A 20,672-nucleotide genomic window follows, 5' to 3' on the forward strand; every position below is an offset into this window, starting at 1 on the left:
CCTCTGAAATCAATTTAGCTTTTGTGTAATCAGACTTGACACGTGTTCAGGAATCCATTCCGAATTCGTGCTAGATTAGGGAAATTTCCTGCGTCCGATCCCCCCTTATTTTGGTAATTTCAGTCACGGCAGCGGAATTTTCCCGGTCGCACTTTTGTAATGGAAGTCGGACCTCCCAAGTCATGGCTCTGAATATCCTGCTTCCTTAATATCGATGTAGGCAGCCTTGGAATTTGTGGGTTTTCCTGTTTCTGAGCCTGAATTGTGGTAGGGTAAGCCACGGGTAGCCGCCCAGAACCCTTAGGCTGTGGGCTCCCTCCTCCACCTGTAATGTATCATTCCAAGTGTATAATGTGTGTTTAATGGACATTGATGTATCATTTTGCCTTAACCCTTGTGGCGCCGTGGCAGCTCAAAATGTCATTGGTGTCATGTGCAAAACAGGTTGTCACGAATGTCAGCAGGAGTGATGGGGTTTATTCAGAGCTTTTGGGCTTTCAAGTTTCAGAAAATTGAATCTATTGAAAGATAATGAAAGATTTCCTATTTTCCACGACTACATGACATCAGTTATGGTACAAACTATTTAATTGTCTACAATAATTTGTCATGTTAATAAAGATGAATAAATAGCACATTAAATACAATTGTAACCTCTCTTTTCATTGAATTAGGTTTTACAAGTGTTATCTAAAAAAATACAAATGCTTTGTATAGAAAGGCAGTCTCACATTACAGGCATTGGAGAGAGTACTGAAAAGTGATGAAATTTGATTAAAGGGGCTGTACAGTACTGGTTGAGGTGGGGGTTCATGTTTTTTACATTCCTAAGTGAGATAATGAGAAACCTACTATAAAATATGAAAGAGCATGTGATTTTAAGAAGGATTCAACGTTTATTTGATGAAAATTGGTTTTCAAATGGCTGAGATATCCAAAAAAGTGATAATAATAAAAGGCGACAGGCCACAACTTTATTAGGATCTCTTTGTTTCACCTTGTTTTTGGATATCTCGGCCACTCCAAAACCGGTTTTCATCAAATAAACTTTTGATACCCCTAAGAATTGCATGCTCTTTGACATCTCATAGAGTGATTTCTGAATATCTCGCAAAATGTTAAAAGCTAAATCCTCACCTCGACCAAAACTGTACACACCCTTTAAGTTATTGCTTTATGGAAAGACTTATATTCGGAAAGAGTGAAATAAGAGAGCAAAGATTCATCATCCCAACCTGATGTAGGTGTTAGATTTAACCGGCCGCTTAAACTCACCAAGTTCCGGGGTAAGTTTGCTGTAATCACATTGTCAAATTGGCAATGCTGAACTTCATGGCTTGTCTTACACTGGAGAAAGATGAGATAGAACTGGAAATTCCAATTTAATCTGCACAAAATCAGGGTAAAATGGGAATATATGCTAATTCAAAACAAAATAAATGGACCTACAGTTTTTCCTGCATTTGTTATCAGTCAGCTACAAAGGTACAATGTAGCTGCGACGATGCCTGTGAAAATTCTGCGACAATGAGAAACAGTACCACATCAACAACAGAGAGCTGAAATGAAGGAGATTTTTTTTTTTCATTTTATCCTACCGTATGAAATACTGACAATGAAATATAGTATGATATGTACTTTTTCCTGGTAATGCACTGCAGACAGATGGTTTGAAATTTCTTCATTGATGCACATCCCCCCCCCCCCCCAAGAAGAAAGGAGTAGATATCAAGAGAAGGCTGACTCTCTCTCTCTGTCTCTCTTAAAAAAAAAAAACAACAACACACACACACACACAGACACACACGCACATTATATGGCACATCTTCCTCCGATGCAACAGTATCACTCGCCGCATCTTTCGGTGAATGATTGCATGGATTTCTCTAAATGGGTGAATCCGATGGCCAGATATAGTGCAGATGGTCTTGTGACGCTGCTTAAAGTGGCATTTACCCCCATAATGGAAAAGTTGATTTGAATGAAAAGTGTGATATATAAAAGTACCAGATCAGTGAATATCTGGCCAAAGCTCTGAAGAGCAGGAGGAATGATTTGGCTAGTTTGAGGTCACTGGCCATTGAGCAAACCATCAAGAGATTTCAAAGCTTTCACTTTGATTTCTTGACTGTGTGCTTTGGTTGCAAAAAGAAAATAAACAGATCTCTCGATGCATGTAATATGCACTTTTTCAAGGGCCTGAAGTCATGGATAAGTTCAAGTTTTAGAGTTTATTTCAACAATCAAGCATCATTTTTTTTTCTCTCTTCTGTCACACACTATTCCACTGCGTTGTACCATCCAAGGAAATAAACTTACAGCAATCATATATTGTCCCCTTTTCCCCCACCAGGGCCCCGTTGCATAAAAGTTATGACCAAGCGCAAGTCAAGAAGATCAGACGTAAGTCCCAAATGCTCCATTCTGATTGGTTGAAAATCAAATTGCGTATGATTTTCTTGACTTGCGTTTGATCATAACTTTTATGCAACAGGATCCAGAAGCATGGCTAGACACATGTATTTGTACATCAACACTTGAGTAGGACACAGCAGCCCTCATTCTCAAAGCTGCTGAAATCTTGATGTTGGGATGCATAATAAATAAATTGATATCAGAATGTAAGAAAGACCCAAGTCCGTATGGAAAATATTGAGCCCCTTCCCCTCGTGCTTTTAATTGTAATATCAGTTAAGGGAATGGTTTGTAGGTAATACAATGTACAATTTTTACAAATTGAATGTGTATACAAAACATTTGAATGATTATCTCAAAATAGTACATCATTTCTTCACAACGGTTTTTCAAAGATGATAGCCAAATATGGACTTGGGTCATTCTTGTTTTCAGGTATTCATACAGTGTATGTACAATTTTTTGTATGTATACATTTTTGAAGTCACATTAAAAGTTGGCTATAGATTCAGAGAGCAAGTTTTGATTTCACACAGTTTACATTGTACCATGGGATCTTTGATGATGCGTAGTTATAAATGAATACACACATTGTTCATTTCTTCTTTGCTTTGCTATTATTGCAGGATCTCTCCGTTTCACCACACTGTGAAGTCATCATGAATGAATGTTGGTACATGTAGATCACACCTGGATGACTTTGTCCCATGGGATGTCTCCAATATGCCAGGTAAGATCCATGGAAGATGGGGGCAACAATGAGGAAGAGTGGAATTTACTGTACATGCCATATAGTAGCGAGTCAGATTTTTCGCGAATTGGTACTCCCCTACAATTCTATGAATGGTTACATTAGTGATTGTGGAGTACAGTGCCGAAAGGAGAAATGTATGTGTGCGCATCGATGAGAGAAAATATTTTTTGTGTGTTTTTAAGTTTGCTAAAAGCATCCCACTTGCAAAAATTGCAAAAATAAATACCTCGTGAAAGATTTGGCAAATACAGGAAAAATGAATACAGAACAAAGTGACGATGATCCCAGTGAAATGAGTGACTCAGAGTGTATGTGTGACCTGGCAATACCTACTGTGGCTTGTTTTAGGCATGTTTTGTTTGCTTGCTTTGTGTTGCTTGGTTTTGCTTTTGTCTTTACTTTATTTTTGTTTTGCTTTGTTTTTGTTCTGTTAGAGTTTTTTCTGCCTACCAAATTATATTGGCCATTTAGAGACTGCTCATCAATTTAAATGTGTTTATTGTTGACCTCTTTTTCTTTGCCTCTGAAACAAAAATTGAAGTCATGTTGAATATATACAGAGCATCATTTTTTTTTCTTTTCTGCTTTTGTGTGAATGATTCAATTGTTCTTGTTAAATGCAGTTCTTGTATTGCAGCACAGTAGTTCATCTTGTGTATGTTTCAATGTGCCAAAGCTTGCCTTTTCAGTTGAGTTGCTTGAAAATGATGTTATTTGATTACTGCCTTCCCATCATTTGCTCCACAGCTTGTTATGTGTATGAGAATCTTTTATCTACCACAGCAAAAAGGATATGTATGCCAAGCTAATCACAAAATATAAGGCTTAGATTGACTGTTGTGTTTTGAAATTTTGTACGACGGGAGACCCATCACCACATACAATGTACAAAATTGTACCTGTATAAGTTGTATTCTGGCTATATCTGTTGGTTTTATATTTTTCTCCTATTTGCCCTTTTTGGTTGATTTGCTCCTGAAATGGGGCAAATCATATATCAGTGGTGAGCAGAGATTTGGGCAAATTTGGAAATGCCCAAATCAGGAAATCAATGTCAGAAGACTTTATGAGGGTTTCATGGTGATGGGTGGCGTATAGCCTTGTCTCAAGGCAAAAGTAGCTCTGAGATTATCAAGGCCTGGATAATGCTAAGGAGCCATTGATGTGGCACATTGAAGCATTTCAGGCAGATGTCTTGAAGCATCTTCTTTGCTGTCGGGGATTAAAGGCATCGGGACTGATCACAGAATTTTTCGTCGAATTCTGGATCCGCGGGAGCAGAAAGAATTGAATCTATGGGGGCTAATGAGCGCGTGGCCCCAGGCGGTTGATGGGTTTTTTGGTCGATGGCGCGGGGGGGCAGAGGAGGGCGCGGAAATGGGGCCAGAGGAGACATTGATGGAGAGAAAGATGCAGATCTAGGAGATGGATCGGAAGATGGAGGGCAGTTTGGGGGGGGGGGGGGTGGGGGAATGAGAGCAGGTAGCACTAGGAGGAAATGGAACAAAACAAGACAGATCAGGTGAAAACTATCTAAGGGAGATGTGGAAAGGGTGGCTGGTAGAGTTGTGTCAAGTGAGTCGTCAGTCACTTAAGACAAAATGCAGACAGCTATTATATACATGGGGGAGGGTCGTAATTCCCATGAATATTCATGATGTAAAACAGATATTCTACCGTCAATATGTACTTCTACTGGATTGAGGTCGAATATTGTTTATTTCAACATGGTTAAAACGTGTTCTAGTTGAAAGCTATTTTCAGTGAGGCAGGAGGGTTTGAAAAACACAAAAGCAGGACGCTGCGGCTGTTTGCCGGCAGGTTTAGAAAGGGTAAGTGAATAACCTTGGGGTGGGGAGGGGGGGTAGGAGGAGGAGGGGAGGGGAGGGGAGGGAATTTGACCGCGGCCGAAGAAGCAAACATCTTCTGGGAGAACTAATGAGTAAATTGCACCGGGAGATGGAGTACAGGGATGGCGGGGATGATTCGGAGGAGAGGGAAAGTGATGCATCGCGGAGGCAGATGTTTTATGGTGACTAAGAGATGCTCACTGGTGCATTGTTGTTTGACGAGGATGCTAGCCGCGGTTCCTCTATCCTCTCCGCTCCCAACTCCCACCACCTCGCCTCCTTGCTCAGTTTTTAATATCTGCCTCTCTCATGCTGTGCATTTGTCTGTTTTTCTGTCTGTCTGTCTATCTGTCAGACTTTCCTTGTGTTTTGCTCTGTGAGATCTTTGGAGACATTACGTTTGGCTTGTTTTTCCGTCTGTTTTCTCCCCCTCTTCTTTTGTCCTCCAATTTTCCCGTAAAAGATCGATAGACTTGCTGCTACGAATTCTCTTGTGTATGCTTCGTACATTTTAAATCTTAGCTCAAAATATCTTGGGCAAAGTGGTTAGAAATGGGAGTATTCTTTACTCTTCCTGTGTGCTTTTATCTTTTTGTACTGAATAGTTAATCTCCGTGAAGTTAAATGCGACCCCAGTTTCTTGTTGAATATGATATTAAGAGTAAAATCAAACCGACAAAATGGGGGAAAGTTTATTTGAAATCGGACACAAAATACATATGATAGTCATGGAAAAGTAGGGCTACACAAAGTAGCAATCACAATCACATGTTGCCAAATGGATGACAGATTGGTCTGTAGGGCAATGACATCATCGCTTAATATTCCCATTTTGTTTTTGCTATCTAGTAATAATTTTTTGCTGTTGGTGGTGATTAAACAGCTGCACAGCCTACATGTTCAGAATTTGATTTGCCAACTACCTGATTTATTGCAACTCTGAAGTATTGTAGTCTTGACAGCAGGATATGATTAACGGCATTATTGACCATTTGTAGATGAAACAAAAACCCAGCTTTAGTGTTTCAAAGTTGTTCTTAAGTGTAAGTTTGCAATAGAAACGACCAATGTGCACGTGTAAAAATGTTAATCAGTATAATCAATGTTGAATATTGTCAAATATACAAAATGTTAACAATAATTGTAATAAATAAAAGTGTTTCTAGAATAAACTATCTACAGTTATGGTTTATTAAAAAATAGTGATAGCTTTTAATATTATAGGCCCTATTGCTATTTTTTTAAATCCTTGTGCTGTATTTAAAAATAAAATAATTAAATTAAATAATAAAATTCAAGTTGATCAAGTTTTCTTTTTAGAAAGGAGATATGGCTTGACTGATACTTTGCATGTTTTTCTGTAACAGTTTTATGACCATACTGTGTCTTTAACTTTCCTTCTTTATTAATGATGTAAGTTTTTTCCCCATCATAATATATTCAATTAGTACATAGTCAACCGGAAAATGACCTACAAACTAATTATTTTATTGCATTTGGCATCGCGTCCCTCTTGTTAGAAGGTGCCGTAATGTGTTTATTGATTTATGGGGTGTAAGACTTCAAGACTTGCCTGGAACTGTGGACTCACTTTCTCCATGCAACCCCAAGGCAGCAGGGTATCATGTTTGTGTTGCCATGGCAGCTGGAGGGAAGATGCGGTCCCTGGTCACAAGCTGGCATCACCTTTCGCTGCTGGGGAATAAAAGAGAGTCAAGGTGAGGAAGTGGAGGATGGTTTGGTTGGGGGTGGGGGGGGGGGGGGGGGGGAAGGGAGTTCGTTGGTAGGTTAGGCCCGGGAGATGAGGAGGGGAACTCAGCCCAGTATTAGGATATGATCCACTTCACTCAGTGATTATTTGATTCGACCTGACAGGTAATTGTTATTTGTTGGCAGGTTGCTCTTCTGGGGGGAGTGTGATGTGGCAGGGATGCCTAGCTCTGTTTTCTATGTCATTCCCCTGTCTGCAGATATAATTAGATTGGGCATGATGAACGATGAATCAGGGCTACTTGCATGTGTGATGAAAAGCATAGATATAAAAAGAAAATGGGAAAATCAATGTGAATTGCCGATAATGTAGTTAGTTGAAGGTCTTAATTGTGTAATGAAGTTTGCCTTCATTTCTGTCTTTTTTTTAATCAATATTTTATCCATTCTTTGAAATCCAGTCATGAATGGTGTGCATTAAGGGAGTAAAATGATGTAATAAGACTATTAAAGCAAGAGGACAGTTTTAAACACAGCTATCAATACATCCTGAAAGAATTTTCTTTAAAACAACATAACTATTAAGGAGACAAGAAAAGATGAAAAGAAAGAAGAAAAAAAGAAACAGCTACCAAATTTTGGTCAATGATGAATTGAAGGGGCATCTGCCTAAAAAGAAAAAGAGCAAGTACATCACAAGAGTTGAGATATTGAGCTACTACATAAGAAACCTACTTTGACCCAAATTGTATTAACCCTGCATGGGGAATTTCAGCTAACTGTACATCTGTACTCTACCACAACAGACTAAATCTCCCAAAGAAAATGTAGCCTTTCTATAGTTAGACACTGTACAAATTATTAGAAAAAGTGAAGATTTTGCCAACTATATTTTTGTATAAGTCGAATAAACCTAGGAAAACAATAGTCTGATAAAACTTTGTAACAATTTGGATATCAGTATTGATACATGTAGCTGATATATATGGCATGATATTCTTGTTATCTCTCAGTTTTCACATTGCGTTGCAACAATCTATTCTTTTTTTAGAAAGTTCTGTTAACTGTGGGTACATGGGACAACAGCCAGACAAAGATTGAAAACACACATCTAGCCTGGATTGTCTCTTGGTTCAAAGTCCAATATTCAGCCATGATACATCCTTTCACTGATTGCAACCAATTCAATTTTCACTGCATCTGTATTTTCCATAAAGAGTATTTTTCACATGTCACTATAGTTTTTATCACATACACCTGTACGTGAGCTTAGTCAAACCTGGCTTATGAATGAAAGGCAGTATTTCCAGATTGTCCCCTACCCCTTGTTAGAGAAAGGATGAAAAACAAAGCAAAACAGTTGTATTGGCAAAAATACTCTGCTCATGAAAACAAAAATATATGTCTTTAATTCAAACAAAACAAAACACAAGACCAAAATAGACAATGATGTCAGGGAGACAAGAATGTACAATGTAAATCACAGCAATGTCTCAGGTGCTGTGAACTTCACTGTGACATTTAAAAAAGTGCAACGGAGACTGGTGCTAATCAGATTTTATTTGGGTCAATGGAGCTTCCCCTGTTGTCAGCCGATGCAGAATCCCTCCTCCGAGTTGTAATTACCAGTCTCCCCTCTGACACTGTTGCAAGGTTCGTGGCATTTCGCTCCCGGATCAGGTGGACTCGGGACAGCCAGGTGCGAGTCGGCCAATTCCTTCCGACGCTCAATCAAAATACAACAAATTAATTACAACCCAGGGATAAGGAGGAAAAAAGAAGAGACCTAAGAAGAAGAAGAAGAAGAAGAAGAAGAGAGAGAGGAAAGAGGGGGGACAATTGCAAACACTGGCGGAAACATGCCTGATTACACCGTGGATTGAAACACAACACAGGGGCTTTACTTTGCTGTGCGTTAGTAGGGACCCAAGACGAGGCAGAGGCAGATGCTCTCAAGACCGTTATATTAACTGCCCCCTCTGCTAATATATACACTGGACTCGTGTAATGACTTTTAATCTTGTACGCATTGATCATGCCCCCGGGGAGCTTATTGGGACGTTGTTGGAGCTGGAAACGGGCTCCCGTCTCGATTTCTCGTCAAAATAGGAAAATTCCCATCCACCCGGCATTTCGTCCCGTCACATGCATCGATATTAGCCCCGCGAGGAGGGTACCTGACCCCGCTTGACGATAAACACTTCTTGATAAGTTCTTTGAGTTTTCTTTTGGCTTTAAAACAGGAGATTTTTTACCTCAGAGCTCCTTGAATATGATGGACTGGAATAACTGCATGACTTGAGCCTGTAGAGTGCTGACCTCCCATACCAGCCAGGCTTCCTTTGAAGACGAAGATGATAAATTGCCTTTCAATTATCAGCAATATGAACTTCTTGTCACTGTCCAATATGAGAACAGGAGAGAAAGGTGGATGCACTTTAATAGTTAAAAGCTTTTAAAAACAGACTGGAACGGTGTGGTGATCTTTGGTATAGACACTTCAGGTATGGCTAGTATCTTAACATCCAATTTAAGTATTTCCTATGATTGTATCTGTATCAGTGCAATTACCCCCCCCCCCCCCCCCCCCCCCCCCGGGCTAAATACTGGTTAGTAATATTAGGCTAAAGTAAAGATTAGGGTTATTAGGGTTAGAGCTTGGGTTAGGATTAGGTTCAAGATTAGGATTAGGGTTAGGGTCAGGGAATGGTCTGGGGTAATTGTTCAGGGGGTAATTAACCTAGACCTGATTGCATCATATTGAAACTGTGAAACCGAAAGAGGAAGCATGCATGTACCAAAAACAAAAACATGGAGTTTACAGCAGTACGAAAGAAGAATTTTTGCAAATTTGCAAATGCTGTGAAAATTTCTTAGAAGGAAATCTTATACTAATTTTGACCAGCCAGTGTCCTTTACTTGTGTAGCATGTGTGTGTGTGTGTGTGTATGTGTGTGTATGTGTTACATTAAAGTAGCGTGTATATAGAAAGCCAGGCTAAACAGAAATCTATATGTTTTGATTAAAATGTTCTGCTTGAATTCTGCATTCCTTTTGTAAAACAACCCCAAAAAAAAATAACAGATACAGAAGCCCACATTTTACTGAAAAATTAGTTTTGTGATTATCTGAAATGGAAATTGCATAGTTTCTCTGATCTTTGTGTGTTTCAATATATATAGCAACAGCATTTGAAAAACCCAAAGAGAAGAAGAAAATATCTCTCAAAGTTCTGGCAAGTTATTTGAAAAAAGAAAGCAAGAACTAAAATCGAGCGTGCAAGTGCACATGAATAAACAAGCAAAGACTGAGACAAACACAAAGCAAAGAGAGAAATAAACAAGCAGACATTCAAACCATTTGAAGGGTGCTGGACGAGCGGCCTATCGGCCATCTCAGTTTACTTTCAAGAAACGATTTTACCTGACCTTGCATCTCAACATCTCAAAAACGGAGACATCCAGTCACACTCCTGTGGCCTGGTTCCTGTATCAGGCTTCACTGATAATTGGTTTTCTTTGCCCCATTCACACGTAGGAGATAATCCACCTAGGGGATACGAGTTTAAACTAGTACACAGGTCATCCCATAGAAGCTCCATTGCATTTCATAATTTTTGTTTTGTTTTGGTCTTTTCCTTTTTGCAAGTGGGCATCTCACATGTGCAATATTGTCTATCTACAGACATAAAATACATCTCCAAGTTATTATCATTTCTTTATTAATTTTTTCTTTTTAGATTTGATTCCATTCCTTGCAACCTTTACACATGATTGTCCAGAGATACGTTTTACTTCTAAAGCATGTGATCTGTTCCCTGTCTGGTGCATAATTGTCTACACAAGACCTAGATCACATTACTGCAGGGAATCGTCACATTGTTGCACAAAGAAATGATTTTAAAGTGTTCTTGGACGCAGTTTGTTTTGAACATGTCACATGTCATAGAGATTTACATCCCCTTGACATAAAAATCACCTTCATTAGCTTGTGAACAAACTAATTCTGCTTTGGTTTGCTGCATATCATCATCAAACAATTTGAAAAGTATGTGGTTGTTTGGATTTCACTTGGAGGTCATTAAGGCAGATAATATTACGGCATTCAATTTTGAGGGACAGCTTATTAAAAAAGAAGACCTTTAACCCGTTGAGGATGGACTGATGTTGCTATATAACACACATTTCCCACAAACACCTGCCCGAGTATTCTCAGGACTCGTCTTCAACAGGTTAAATATGTAGCGACTGAAAGGCACCTTTTGCTTTGAACATTTGTAGAATATTCTTAGTTACCTATTAACAGAACTTGGCACGTGTAAGATATTCTGATAGCAAATTAAATCTTCAAATGGACTATGATGGAAATGAAGGACAGTTGCCGGGGCGGGATGGAGGGAGGGGATAGGAGAAAGGGGTAAACTTATAAAGAATATGTATGGAACAGTCCTCATGTTTCCTCTGCCTTTATCTCTGCCTTAAATTGAAATGAACTGATCTGAACTGAACTAAAGTTAATACAATGATGCTGTTATAGATTTTTATTCTAGGCTACTTTTTGATGAGGAATGTGGAAGTGTTGAAGTTGAGGTTCTTTTCAGCATGGCACCAACCACTTCCAGTCTCAGAAATACAGAGCAAAGATAGGATATTGCCCACTTTGGACCTTTCTTTAGTATCATCAGAACTTCTCTCCCCTTCCCCCTCCCCCTCCCCCCTCCCCCCACCCACCAACACACACAGCACATACTTTGCTATGCAAGCAGAGGAGACTAGCTGGTCAATATTTGCCTAGATCCCCAAGGAGTGAGATGAAATTTGGTGGCTTCCATGCCCTCTCCTCGTCTTTATCACTTCACCTCCTCGCTCCTCCGTCTTTCCCCATCCTAGTTTTGCCTAAAGATAGACAAAGTTAGGGCATGGCATGGACAGAGAGCTTTGTGGCTTCTGCTCTTCTTCTCTTTTTTTGTGTGGACGGTGCACCAGTTCCCCAGTCCCATGTTCCATTTAGGGAATGGCATTCCCATGCAGTTGGTCAGGAAGTTTAACCTAAAAAGTAATGTTGACTGATTCAATGTCTGCATGTTTGTCATCATTTTTTTTCTCTCTCTCAAAGGGACCACAAGGTGCCTTTTTAAATGAAAGCATTAGTTTGTGTGTGTGTGTGTGTGTGTGTGTGTGTGTGTGTGTGTGTGCGTGTGTGTGGGAGTGTGGATGAGAGGGAGATGTTGCCATTTAGCTTGTTAATGTTGGGTTAGGCATTGATGTTCTGATTGATGGATTCTGTGCGCTTCCCCATCTTCCAGCTTAACATTGGTGGAGTCGTCAGAGAGATCAGGGATGTCCGGTCTTGTCAGTGTTCCGCTAATTATCCTGTCACCGCTTCATTTCCGGCTCAGAAAACGAACGCCACGGCTGCGCATACCGCTGCATACAAATTGCCACATTTCCACTGCTCGAGAACCGAGCACCAGAGACCACCATTTTATAACTGAACACTCATTTACATGTAACTGCGTGTGCTTTGTCAGAAAACTCTGCAGGTACTTCAGTTTCTGCATATCACTGTGGTTGCTGTCAGTGCTTTTGTGATATGTATGCAAATCAACAAATGGTTTGCCCTTCTTAAGATGTGGTCTACTGGAGAAATCATGCTCACTTTATAGACCCAAAGTTTGCATGGCTGCCAGCGCTGCTAACATCCCTTGTTATTTTTGAGTGTGTCTGTAGCCAGAGCCAGACATGTCAATCTGACGAAGATTGACTTGACTTTCCCTATTTGCTCATTAATTTATTGTATGTGTGTGTCATCATTATGAGCTAGTGTGTGCGCTGTGCATTAAGACTGACCAAAAGATCAAGTATTCAACAATGATTATACCATCATTTTGCTAATTTGCACCTTAGGGCAACATGAATAGAAATATAGTGTACAAACTCTAATATGTGTACATTTATTTTCATTTTTGTTAATATATCAAAACTGTTTTGATCAGGAAGTAAGACACATGCTATTATAAAAGGTTCAAATGAATTCAAATACACACCATTACCACCATTACAAACAAAGGTCCATTCTTTGAAGTGCATCATCTTGTAAGATACATTAAGAATGAAGTACTATAGCATAAATTCAGTGTAAATCAATGTCATGAAATGAAAGTTTTTGCTAAAACTGAGAAATACCGTTTTATGACGATAGTGCCAAAGTTGTTTTTACAGCATTATCTTAGAGCAGTGATTTGTTGTCAATTCAGGATTGCTCATCGAGCCTTCAACATCTAATGAAGATAGATGTGTTTATTTGTTCCCATTCATCGTGGGGCCTCTCGGCTTGCCACAGTTGTGTCCCAGTTAACAGCAGATTGCAGTTTAAGACATGAATATATTCATGAGGGTAGATAATAAAATGTGTACGTCGAAGTCGTGCAGTTGGTGTCAACTTCGTTTGTAGAGCATCGATCGGATCCGGGAAGGGAGATTGGCGAGTGATCCAGATAGCATCTGAATCTTTTATGCACAGTGCAGTGAAATTAATGAAGTGGATATTGTTTGATTATGTCTTGATTCATTAACTCAATAGGGACTCTCTAATCTCTCTTGTTGTATATTTGTCCTCTTGAGCAATATCACTCTCTCTTTCTTTCTTTCTTTTCTGTCTCTGATTTGTTTTGTTGTGTTTTTCATCCATGTTCACACCTTGATTGATCAGGGTGTTGTCATTCATGATAAATTTTTGAATCAGCATCACCGCAGACTTTCACACGTTTAGTCCCAGAGATGCCATCCACAAATACTCCAACTGATGGTTTGTCACCCCCACCCACCACTACCGCTATATATACATACCACCGCTACCACCCCTGTACCCCCAAGGGGACGGGAGCGCACCCCCACCGGCCATCTGTAGGGAGCTCGGGCACACATACATGTGTCAATGTACTTAGATGGCAGTTTGATACATTCGCAGTGAAGTCCAGGGGGAATTCTCTTTGTTGTTGAAGAGAAGAAGGTGAGATGAAGAAGGATGATAGAGTTGATACACCTCACTGGTCTTACTATCACCCTTTTTTCTCTCTTCAGGGCACAGAAGATAAATTTCATACAGGAGATTCACAGTCATTGAAGTAAGGATAAAAACAAGAGCTAGAATGCTGTAGAAGCTCATTGGTTGTTCACCAGCTGCTGCTATAGTAACTCCAATTATCAAAGCTGGCAGAGTGTGGCATTGGACCCCACATGGCAATATTAAAGGCACTGTTTACCATTGGGAGCAGTGATTTAAAAATGTTCAAGATATCACATTTGATGCACATGTGTAGGTCAGTTGTATCACAAAACATCCTACCATATGAAGATTTTGCAATAAAACCTAAAATATAGGGAGATATCACAATTTTTCTCAATAAACCATAACTGTTGATTTGTGGGTGTATGTGTGGTTGTGTGTGATACATTCTACAAAATATGTACTAATTCAACAGCCATGTTTACATAATTTTACTATAATGAACAATTATCTAATAAATTACTCTTGATAGGGGGAATTTGTGATTCAACAGTAAGCAAGTGTAGATTTGGTGTTGAAAGTAACAAGGAATGTTTAGGACTTATAAGATTTATTAAGTATGCATTCTTTTTTTGTCAGTGCAATATCATATTTTCAATTTGATATTTTCTTTATCTTGATCAATCTACAAGTATTTTTGCATAAACTGCTATCAATTTGGCCAACAGTGACCAGTGTAGGGTGCCTCTATGAAATTTAGCATGCTTCTTGAAATGGAAAGCATACACGTATCAAATGGAGAAAAATGAAGAAGGTTTTTTTTTTTTCCGTCAAACTTTGGCTAGATGGATCAGCAATCCAGCGATCAATCAGAAGAGCCTCAAGGAGTGAACTCGAACCAGAGAGGAAGGCCCCGCACGGGTGAACCGCTGAAACTTTAATGAGATCCCAGATTGGGGGTCATCGCCTCCGTGTCGAAATTGAGGCAGTCTGCGGCAAGCCGGGACACGTTCGCGAGGAACGTGGTTCTCGTGCGAAATTTCAGTTTCACGGCCGCGTGCCGGCTTGTCTTTGACCCTTCTGAGGACAATTTGACTTTGCTGTTTAATACACATTTCCCATAGACGTCTGTGCCAGTATGCTCAGTCTACAGTGGGTTAACCAAACAAACACAAGCAATTCATTAATCATAACATTCACTGATTTGTTAATCAAACACAGCTGGAAATGGAATTCATAGCAGTTCTACCCTGTGGACACAAGGTTTTTTTTTTTTATATTCTACATTTGCATTGTATGTAAATGACATATTCAGAGAATTCACAAAATTCAATATTCCCTTGACCTGGTTCAGACAATGGTAGAGGGTGATGCCTTTTGAAAGAACTAAAGCCAAATGTTCTTTCACTGTGCTACAAAAATGGACAAATGTGGAATTCTCCTTAAATTTTCTTTATATCATTTCACTACTGTGACATTTCAACCTGTTTTAGCCTCCTCTGTATGTGTTATAACTAAATATTTCTACATTTGTATAATCCATATCTGGTTGTATTCATATCCGGAGCAAATTCACATACCTCTGTCAGTACCACCAGCGACGTGTTTGTGCACAATCCCAATTGCCTTTTGTGACGATAGTGCTGGAAGGGTTAAGGACTCTATCAAGATGTTCTACAGTGTCGCTTGGGTGACAAAACCTTGTTTTGGTGATTTTTTTTAATATTAATTACATGTATCAGGTAATTAGATAAGTCATTTCCTGTTCAAATCCGAGTTATCTTACCCCCAAAATGAAGCCACACCACGGCACGTCAAAGGGAAGGTAATCCCATTTATTTGATGGTGCTTTGGCTGCTATGTTTGGTTTTTTTTTTCACTCTCTTGAACATTTGACATTATTGAGATACGATTTTTTGTCGCCCCAGCAGCGATAGAGTGTTCTAAATGGCCAGGAGCGAGTAATGTAACCGCCACACCTGTTTTATAGTGCTCAAATGACAGTGCCGACTTTCTCTGTCTGAGAAAATCTGTAAGGTCATGATGCCCTAGCAAAATAATGAGCAGAGACATGGGTCATATGCTTGGGGGGGAAGGATAGTTGTTTGATTTTGTATTTTTCAAGAAGTCTATGATATCAGAGGAGTACAATTATGGACAACATGATAGGATTACTTCACTCTTTCTCACTTTGAAGTTAATGACAGAAGAACAGAATTCAAGTTGAGAATCTTGTACAATATTAGCTGTGACAGAATTGTATTTTTTTCTTTGAGGCTGCTCCCCGTCAGAAAATAGTGCTATTCCTGCCACCTTGGAATCCATAATTTCACCTAGAGGCTCTCAGCACATGGTATATTTGTTTACTGCTAGTATGTCAGCCGCTTTGCTGATAATCAATTCTGATGGAAGATCCGGCATCAGCAGCTTCAGATTGGTATATAACTAGAGAAGTGTGTAGTATATATATGTTCAAGTATATTGATCTGAGCACCGTTAAATCTTTATGTATCAACACAAGCAAAAAACAAAAAAAAAAATGCACCTCTGGTTCTTTAACTCTTTCTGTACTAGGGACTCTAGACAGTATATACAAAGCTATGAGGTTTTCTATGCTAATCTGCACTCAAAGCCCACAAAGGATTAAAGGGATGGTATAGTTATAGTATTGGTTGAGGTGAGGATTCAGCTTTTAATTTTATGCGAGATTCCTAAAACAACTCTATGAAATGTTAAAGAGCATACACTTCCAGAGGAATTAAAAGTTTACTTGATGAAAATCAGTTTCGAAATGGCTGAGATATCCGAAAAGAAAGTAAATCAAAGCGATCCAGTTAAAAGGTGAGTCCCACCTTTTATTAGGATTGCTTTGTTTTGGATATCTCAGCCATGCCAAAACCAATTCTCATCAAATGAACTTTTAATTCCTCTTAAAATTGAATGCTCTCTAATATTTCATGTAAGTGGTTTCTAATTATCTCACACACAAAAAAGTTAAAATCTGAATCCCCATTTTAACCAAAACTTTATCATCCCTTTAACCCGTTGAGGACGAGTCCCGAGTATACTCGGGCAGGTGTCTATGGGAAATGCGTGTTGTAGCAAAATCAAACTGTCCTCAATGGGTTAAAGGGTGCAGTGAAGTATCAAGATTTTGCATGATATCCCAAATGACAGAGTGTGATGAATGCATTTGTTCACAACCTCCTCTCCCACTCTTCCTACTCTTCATCCCTTTGTCTTGCAGATTATCTGTTTAATCTGGGACACTGTTACTTTACGACGAACGAGTCCCTTGCAGTGATTTTCTTACTTATGAATTCAAGAATGACATTTGAAAATTAGGACACTGCCTTTGCCCATATATCATGATTGTATAATGTTTTTCAAGGTCTAAGCTTTATATTGTATGTCTCTTCTTTCACCTGCACTCCTGTAGCAGTTATAATTGCAAATGCGAGAGATAAAGATTCACAAATACTTGTGAGAGTTCATGTATGTAACTGATCATTATAGTCTCTACTACACGTTCAATTTCTTCCATTTCAGGTTTGAAGAATGTCCTATGTCACTTTAATCGACTGTATTTGGGAACATAGGACTCGTGCCTTATATCCCATGGTTTAATATCAAAGTTAAAAGCTTTTCTCAATAGGCCTATTCTTTCATGATTTTTAAAATCAAGCAAACTTTTATACATCCTTCTTGTCTTTTTTCTCTCTTTTTTAATAGATTTATTATCCTGTTGGTGTCTGAACTTTTAAAACAGCTCTAGACTCTCAGGTAATAATCATAATAGTCATCAGTGCAAAATGTAGGCCTAGTTTCAGAATAGCAAAGAGGAGATATTAAAATGCCTTGAGATCAGACTAAAACAAAAGATATTCTTGAGCTGCCAGACTTTTGGTGGAGATGGCGCATCATTTGTTCATGTACCATTTGCATACACACACACATACACACACACACACACACACACACACACACACACACACACACACACACACACACACACACACACACCACTGCAGTGTCTGTCCCACCAGTAAAATTCAGGTCATAAAAAGGGAGAGAACAAAGATAATGAGAAAAGCACATTTACCCCCAAAAAAGGTCTGGAAATGTTCTCTGCCAGCAAATTTGATTCCCCCACTAACATATTCCTCAAATTTGGATGAAAATTTTGGCGTTGACAAATGCGTGGCCAGAGCTTATGGAATTTAAAAAAAAGAAAGAAAGAAAAAAAGAAAAGTCTTTGTTTGCGGAGCGTACAGGACAACAAGTGTGCTCGGAACTTAATTTGATTTTGGCGCCAACTGGAGTCTGCATTTCCCACCTATTTCTCGACGCGAGGGCCAGCTGGGGTCACTTTTCGACAGCAACGAAGCTGTGTATCCAATTTTGGCAGCAAATTGCGGTGGCAAATTCTGTCAGGATCTCTGTGCTGATGAGTTGTGCAGAGTTTTTAAAGAGGATGGTTAAGTTTCGGTTGAGTGTGAGGTTTCCAACGCTTTTTGATGATGATTTTCTTTTTTTTTTAGATAATGTGAAACCTCTTACGAAATATGAAAGAGCATATAATTCTAAGAGGAATTCAAAGTTTCTTTGGTGAAAGGTGGTTTTTGAAATGGCTGAGATGTCCAAAAACAAAGCAATCCCGATAAAAGGCGGGACCTACCTTTTATCAGGATCTCTTTTTTTCACTTTGTTTTTGGATTATATCTCAGTCACTTCAAGACTGATTTTCATCAAATAGAGTTTGAATTTCTCTTAGAATTATATGCTTTTCAACATTTCATGAAGTGGTTTCTAAGTAGCCTATCTCACAAAAAGTTAAAGGCTGAATTCTCACCTCAACCAATACTATTCCATCCCTGTAAGTCTGCACCAAGTTATAGTCGGCTTTAGAGGATAGAAAAAAGACAAAAATCAGATCAAAAGAATGCTAGAGATTTCATCAAATATTTGGACCTAAGATGGAATTTCAAAGTTTTACTTTTCTCTCCACAAAACAGTGACATTAATTAAAAACCAGCACTATACAGATTGGCAAAGTGATGATATAATCACCACACAAATCTCCCATGATCGAACATTACACATCTTATCTAAATAATCTTAATTTGGCATAAATCCACAAGACTATTTATGGTATCTTTCACATGGAATCAGTGTAGTCATGCCGCAACTGAGGAACATTGACTTTGTGGAAAAAGGACTGCAAGTTGCTAAATTATTGGCCAAAAATGATTATTGGGATATTTATGTAGACAAATTATTGGAAGGGTCATGAGGTAATGATGTAGGTGCATCTTTTATTCAAACCAGTGATTAAGACCCATGATATTTATTGTGAAAACATTTCAAAGTTTATAATTATATTCTATGACTTTCTTATTTCTTCCCAATTAGATGACATTTTTCTTATTCTGTTTGCTTGATTTTAGTGTATTTTAACCCATTGAAGATAATAGTCCTGAGTGTACTCGGGCGGATGTTTAGGGGAAATGTGTGTTACTATCAAAATCAGCTCATACACAGATACTAAAAGCCAACTTGACTTGTAGTCTGGAATTACACTTTAAAACCCAGATTAACCTTCTGTGACATAAACAAAAAACAAAACCAACAATGGCAAAAATCTGTGTTCAATCAGACTGGCTAATTTTGTTTCAGATTCGTGAATGTTCTAATTTTCGTAGTACTGTAATCCAGGTCAGCTGATGTGGAATGTGGCTGAACACAAACTTTCAAATGCTGCGTCTGGTGAAATGCACCCCCAGAGCAATAAGTGCGTGGGACTTTCCTAACTGTTTAAGTTTTGTTATTTGCATTTTATAAGCATTTGTGAGTGTGTGTATGTAATTCAAGTTACACCCCCTCCCCACAACAACACCACCACCACCACCAACAACAACAACAACAACAAAAAGCTGCTTGTTATGAAGCAAAGATTGAAGCGACAGTTCACCACCAAAATTCAAAGAATATCTTGCAAATAATGATTATCATGACTACGTACTACCATTATGTCTGAGAAGTCAGAACATGGAGCTACCAAAAAGATGGAGTAACAACGGTTGGGGTCCTTTTGAAGTGATGCTCGAAGCCGACTCGTAAAAAGTAATCCTCGCTAAGCCCCCGTGAGCGAGAGCGATGACAGATGAGACAGTGCGTACGCACAATGACGTCATCCGCAGCGCGTTCGCAAACTGGTTCTTACCATGGAGCTACCTAGCTCCATGGTTCCACAATGGAACGTCAATGCATGGGACTACACAAACTGCAACTGCCCCGTCGACTTCGAGCATATTCGATTTAACATGATTCTGAATTAATTATAGCTACAAATAGTGAATCTGCAGTGTAACAAATTGTTTAACATGTCATACCGTCGTTTAGTATGTAAATCACGATATGATACGACCGGCATGTAAACAAACACTGCACTCTCGACACGATCAATAATGGCCGTCACGCTGTCCCGAACAAACACAAAGACAAATAACAGCTGGCTTCACAACGGTATAGATAAAATGTACGCAATTGTACGCAGTCAACACTTACGTAAGATTGTAGTTTCAAATGTCAGCTTTACGGACAGATATTGAAATATGTGGAGAAATGTGAGGGATTTTTATTAAGAATTTTATTCTTAGGGTATGTACTTTACCACAGTCACAAAGCATGACGACAATACACTGTACAGTACCTTCGCTGTTCATGGGCCAATTCAGTTCGTTCAAAGTGCACTGCACTCGGTATCTCCTCTGTTTTGCCTGTGGATATTATGCGCATGCGCGTGGTCTTCAGCAAAGTTTTGCGCAGCCATATGTTGTTGCAAGTCGAGTTTTCGACTCGATACAGCACTATATTGTATGTGCAATGTTGGTGAGTATGACGTCATTTTTGCGGCTCGGAGCATCGTTTGCCAA

At 39.1% G+C, this 20,672-nt stretch overlaps 1 long non-coding RNA gene across 1 annotated transcript in view; it reads left to right on the forward strand.

The window, feature by feature from the left end:
• The window catches only part of LOC139726894 (uncharacterized), a 120,147-nt gene that overhangs the window by 43,655 nt on the left and 55,820 nt on the right, over positions 1 to 20,672 (forward strand). Inside the window, exon 3 of the long non-coding RNA XR_011710721.1 lies at positions 3,042 to 3,145. This is a non-coding gene — a long non-coding RNA (uncharacterized lncRNA). The remainder of the gene's footprint in view (positions 1 to 3,041; positions 3,146 to 20,672) is intronic.

This window comes from Diadema antillarum, unplaced genomic scaffold (assembly GCF_040938485.1).
Source record: "Diadema antillarum isolate AM-2024a unplaced genomic scaffold, OU_Dant_1.0 seq00000103_RagTag, whole genome shotgun sequence".
Taxonomy (NCBI): domain Eukaryota; kingdom Metazoa; phylum Echinodermata; class Echinoidea; order Diadematoida; family Diadematidae; genus Diadema; species Diadema antillarum.